This window comes from Sinocyclocheilus rhinocerous, unplaced genomic scaffold, assembly GCF_001515625.1.
Source record: "Sinocyclocheilus rhinocerous isolate Xijiao unplaced genomic scaffold, SAMN03320098_v1.1 scaffold3640, whole genome shotgun sequence".
NCBI classification, from domain to species: Eukaryota; Metazoa; Chordata; class Actinopteri; order Cypriniformes; family Cyprinidae; genus Sinocyclocheilus; species Sinocyclocheilus rhinocerous.
The window spans coordinates 5,837-12,184 of NW_015641454.1; the positions used below are offsets into that span (position 1 = coordinate 5,837).

The 6,348-nt window shown below is 44.6% G+C and overlaps 1 pseudogene; it reads right to left on the bottom strand.

Moving 5' to 3' along the window:
* Positions 1 to 55: 55 nt before the first annotated feature.
* Positions 56 to 4,141, bottom strand: LOC107754989 (uncharacterized; annotated as a pseudogene).
* Positions 4,142 to 6,348: the final 2,207 nt, after the last annotated feature.

Below are 6,348 nucleotides of genomic sequence, written 5' to 3' on the forward strand. Positions count from 1 at the left end.
AGATCCGTTTCTGCAGATAATTGGTCCACTGGGACTACATCACAAAGGTAAATATTTATTTTAAATTTGTATGTATGTCTTTCAATGTGATAAATAAACATTTAGAGTTAGTGTGACAACAAATACCGAAACCTTTATGAAAACTTTGGTAAAACTCACAGCTATGTGCTCCAGGAGAGAGTGCTGGTGAGCTGGTGACAGGAGATGTCACTGGTGATGGAGGGACCACAAACAATGATGACGTGGAGCTGGTGACAGGAGATGTCACTGGTGATGGAGGGACCACAGACAGTGATGACGTGGGGCCGGTGACAGGAGATGCCACTGGTGATGGAGGGACCACAGACAGTGATGACGTGGGGCTGGTGACAGGAGATGTCACTGGTGACGGAGGGACCACAGACAGTGATGACGTGGAGCTGGTGACAGGAGATGTCACTGGTGACGGAGGGACCACAGACAGTGATGACGTGGAGCTGGTGACAGGAGATGTCACTGGTGACGGAGGGACCACAGACAGTGATGACGTGGAGCTGGTGACAGGAGATGTCACTGGTGATGGAGGGACCACAAACAATGATGACGTGGAGCTGGTGACAGGAGATGTCACTGGTGATGGAGGGACCACAAACAATGATGACGTGGAGCTGGTGACAGGAGATGTCACTGGTGATGGAGGGACCACAAACAATGATGACGTGGAGCTGGTGACAGGAGATGTCACTGGTGATGGAGGGACCACAAACAGTGATGACGTGGGGCTGGTTGCTGGAGGGGTTGAAGATGATGCTGCAGACGCTGCAGACACTGATGCTTGTGAAGAGGCAGCAGGTGTCCGTTCAGTGTCAAAGGTGGGGACAGTGATGTCCTGAAACTCCTCAAGTTCAGCATAACCTTCATCCACCTCTATACCAACCTCAGTGGTCTCTGACTCTTCAATGGCCAACTTGTAGTCCTGCAGAACTTTACCAGTTTGCTGGTAAAGATATTCCACTCCAATAAGCTCACCTTTAAAATAGTAAAACAATGACAATTAGATAATATACCATGATATTATATTATAACTCAGTGGTTAAATGGTGTGTTTATACTTGAATGAAATTGTCACCAAAAACAAAAAATAGTTATCTACCAGTGTACTTTCTTGGCCCAACATAAGGGATGATTTTCATGCCCATAAGCTCCTCTGCAAGAGTATTGACAGCATGACGCAGAAGATGATTGTAGGAATGTAGCTGCTGCTCATCAGTTGTAGCTGCCACAGCTCGGTCCTCATTCCACCTTGCAAGTCCATCCAAAAGATACGCCTGAAAGAAGGTGTCACTTGCCAGCGTGCCTGTAAATTCAAAAAACAAAACAAAAAAATACCGCACAAAAATTTCATATAAATACACAAATAGCTGTTCTTGCAATTCTCATAATTATTTCAATATAAATCAAATCTTATTTTAATAATTCAGTTAAATCATTTATTAACCTGGGATGAATCTGTTAAGGTGCAGGTGAAATGACTCAAGCGAAGTGGAACCTCTGGCACAGCGGTAGGTTGGCAGGCGGTGCCCTCCCTTCAATAAGGTACCCGTCTGCATGTAGAGCTGCACACCAACAGGACCGACAGGACAGGCCACGTGCTTCCGCTGGGACTTTAAAATCTCTCTCATCCGGGCTGAATTTATTAGTTTTATTAGTGGAGTGTCACGACCAGCATCTCCATCAAAGGCCTGAATATGGCTCTCAATCAGCGCCAGGGTCTCTTTGGTCCCGCGAGTGGGTCTCCTGCAATGTAGTGCTAGCTCGCTACGACTGATACAGCGCAGCACATCAGCCTTGGATGATGGTTTCCCGTCAGCTTCTAGCTCTGCATGCTTCGCCGTCTTCAGGGCCGTCAGGTCGAGCTGGTCCCACATGAAAATACAGTGGCTGAGGCCACTCATAAATGTGGCATACAACTGGTGAGAGTCGGTGGTGCAACCCACAGCAAACCTCCGCATGAAGTGCCATACATCTAACCGGATGGTCATTTGCTCCCACTCTTCAAACATCCTCCTCAAAAGAGTGTTGCCACAGCAGTCTCGGTCGACATACAGTACTTCGGGAGGAGCCAGCCCGGCCACCCTGTATCGCTTGATAAGGCCTTCAATCATTGGCCCGAGACCAAATCCTTCACTGGCTGTGAGCACGGACATGATCACCTGTCCATGCTCATTGCCAACATTAGTTGCCCAAGTAGCAGTGCCATAGCTGCGTCCTGCTAGTTTTCTGGCCACTTTTTAGTAGAATCCATTTTTAAGATCCGACCATATTGTGATGTGATAGTGGCCTTGATCTCATCCAGCCTTTGCAGGACATCCTGGGCATACACCTGCATCAGCCATCGGTGCTTAGGGACAGAAGGCATTGAAGGAGCAGGTTCAAATGTCACAGGCAGGATCAGGCTCGACATGACAGCACTGGCAATCCCCTTGCAATCTGTCAGATACTGGACTGTCTTTTGCAACCAGACATCAGCATGACGCTCCTGCAGCTTGCGCTGGATCTGGCTGCTGCTGTTTCCCAGCCCTCGCTGACGCATCAAAGTTACTACCTCGAAGTCACATGCAAGTTTTGATGTAAGAATGCAAGGGAACTGCACCCTGTGGCCAATGTCGAGTTGGGAGACGAGATCATGGCTCCAGCTGATGACCTTCCTCTTACATCTTCGGCAGGCCAGGTACTCAGATGCCACAAAGTACATCTCACCCATGGCAACCACCTGCCTGATCTTTTGATGCAAGCCAGCTGAGGTCAGAAGTTCTTTTTGACAGTCTGGATGTGGACAGGTCAACTTCACTTGCCACAGTTTTCGTGGCATCCAGAGCAGCAGGCGATGGCCAAAGTAATTCTCCAAGGAAGGAGAATTACTGGTCTTCAGTGGCACCTGTGGAGGATACCACCAAAGTTTGTCCACCCTACTAAAGACCAGCTCAGGATGCCCCTGTGCTGTCCACCTGAACAGGGCCTTGGAGATCCACCTCTGGTCTACTTCAGGCAGGGTGTGTGTCCATCCAGCCGGAAGACAGACTCGTCGTGCTGAAAAAAGAAAAGAAAAAGAAAAACAGAAAATAAACACATAAATAAACAAATGCAAATTTACATTGCTTCACTTTACTTTATTATCCCTGGAAAGGAAACTTTGAATACTTTAAATAAGTATAAACGTACATGCCACATATGCCTCCTCAAACTTAGCTGCCTCTGCCAGTAGTGTGCCGTCATCCATCTCAGTGGACACAGAGGGGTGGGTGAGGGTGGCTGAGGGCCTCACAGGCAGGATCAGGCTCGACATGACAGCACTGGCAATCCCCTTGCAATCTGTCAGATACTGGACTGTCTTTTGCAACCAGACATCAGCATGACGCTCCTGCAGCTTGCGCTGGATCTGGCTGCTGCTGTTTCCCAGCCCTCGCTGACGCATCAAAGTTACTACCTCGAAGTCACATGCAAGTTTTGATGTAAGAATGCAAGGGAACTGCACCCTGTGGCCAATGTCGAGTTGGGAGACGAGATCATGGCTCCAGCTGATGACCTTCCTCTTACATCTTCGGCAGGCCAGGTACTCAGATGCCACAAAGTACATCTCACCCATGGCAACCACCTGCCTGATCTTTTGATGCAAGCCAGCTGAGGTCAGAAGTTCTTTTTGACAGTCTGGATGTGGACAGGTCAACTTCACTTGCCACAGTTTTCGTGGCATCCAGAGCAGCAGGCGATGGCCAAAGTAATTCTCCAAGGAAGGAGAATTACTGGTCTTCAGTGGCACCTGTGGAGGATACCACCAAAGTTTGTCCACCCTACTAAAGACCAGCTCAGGATGCCCCTGTGCTGTCCACCTGAACAGGGCCTTGGAGATCCACCTCTGGTCTACTTCAGGCAGGGTGTGTGTCCATCCAGCCGGAAGACAGACTCGTCGTGCTGAAAAAAGAAAAGAAAAAGAAAAACAGAAAATAAACACATAAATAAACAAATGCAAATTTACATTGCTTCACTTTACTTTATTATCCCTGGAAAGGAAACTTTGAATACTTTAAATAAGTATAAACGTACATGCCACATATGCCTCCTCAAACTTAGCTGCCTCTGCCAGTAGTGTGCCGTCATCCATCTCAGTGGACACAGAGGGGTGGGTGAGGGTGGCTGAGGGCCCTGTGGCTGCCTCAATGGGCACAGTCGGACAGGTGAGGGTGGCTGAAGGCCCTGTGGCTGTCTCAATGGACACAGTCGGGTGGGTGAGGGTGGCTGAGGGCCGCGCACGTGCCTGGGCCAAAGCTACAAAAAAAACACAGGACAAACAGATAAACATGACTACTGAACAGCAATAAATACTAAACAAACCAAAAAAGTGTTATACAAATAAATGTTTGCTTACAAGGTGCGACTTTGAGGGGGGAAACCAGCCTTTCTACAGTCTTGGTCAGGTTTTTCTGGTTAGGCAACTTCCTAACCAAGAGGGAGCGGAGAGAGGCAGTGGAAGTATGGGTGGTGGTAGCGTGCTGGGTGGGGGGAGTGAACTCTGTGGGGGCAGCGTGCTGGAAGTCAGCACCATGCTGGGGAGCTTTCCCAGCATATTGCTCTTCCTTCATGGCAATGGCAATTCTGCCAGAAGGAAAGAGCTCAATATACTCCCTGAAACTCCCCTTGTTGTGGGCATGTTCTTGGGAGTCTTTGCTGCCTCCTGTGGGGTCCCTCTTCATAGCTGCCACCAGGTAAGCAGCATACCCCAGGGCATTTTCAGCCACCCACCTAAATGTTTGCCCGCGAAATACACCAAACTGGATTTCAAAGAAACCCAACAGGTGCTTTCTGTTAGACAGATCTCCGTGGTGCTGACTTAAGCTTTTCTTGGCTTTGTCCAGCACTTTCTCCGGGGACAGGGGTCTTGTGTATGGCTTTCCTTTGTTGCCTTCCTTCACCTTTGCCGCTTCCACTGTATCAGTCAGATTCAGGCTGCCATCAGCCCGTCTCCTGAAGCGAGGTTCCATCTAAATTAAAAAAATGAAGACATAAAGACTATAGAGAAACAGACAAACACATTTGGTAACACATTAGTTAATGCAGCGGTGTCTATTCTATTACTATATTTACTCATGATCACCTTGTAATGTTGATTTTATATTATGCTTTGTTTGTGTAAATATTTTCCAACAAGCTCAAAATGTTGGCTAACATATCAGAATTATCCCAGAGTAAGAGGTAATTTTTAAAAATAATTATTATACCATAAATTATAACTTTTGTCCCACCTGAGACAGATGATTTTTCAAGTAAGTAATGGGTAGTGGATAAGGGAAAGTTCAGTCTATTCTATGTGATCTCCTTTTGAAAACAATTTTTTATTCTATGTGATCTCCTTTTGAAGACAAATTTTTCACTTCCATTCACTGAACCTCCCCTGAAACTATTTTCCCCACTTTGAAGCCCTCTGCTCTATTACAAGTAAAGGTCATGCATTCAAAATGTTAGCATCAAAATATACTTAAAGTACTAAAAGTAGAAGCATAATGTATACTATATTATTGGATTATAATTAGTGATGCATTAATGTGTAAGAATAATTTTAATGTTGTAGCTGGTAAAGCTGTATTAAACTGTAACGTTACATACTTTATATTCTGCTTGGTCGGCTAATCTATAAAAATATTAAATACTTCATTTTTAAATAATATTTAATATTAATTACCTGAATTATTAGCTTGTCTGAGCTACAGGTTATTCATTCAAAACAACTTTATATATGTGCCACTTTATTTTTATGGTAACATAAAAACACAACTCACTTTAGAATATGCTGGCACTAATATGCATTAATTCATGCTTAATTGATGCACAGATAATCATGACTTAATATATAACTCATGAAGGACCAAACCATTTATTAACCACTTCAGCTGTGCAGCATATTTTGGGTTTTTTAGAGAATTAGGCATATCTGAATTTAAAATAGCGCCCTACCCACATACATTGGAGTAAATTGATAAAAATGTTACAGAAAACCCTCTAAATTTTAACACAGTTGTGGAATATTGTATATAATATATTGTATTTATTCTCAATTGTATGATCAACACATATAAAAAGTGATATTTTGATATTTATTTTTATTATTATTATTTTTTTAAATCTGTAATTTATGATCTGTTTGGTCTATGTCCCTGCAGAAAGTTTCTTTTGATTCCACTGGGTGGCAGTAAACAGAGGAAAAAATAATCTAATTGATATCTCCTTCTAAACAAAATATATTTAGATTTTACTGAAAGGAGGTATTGGTGTCTCCGAGTGTACCTTTACCGTCTCCGTTTTTGATTTCTGAAA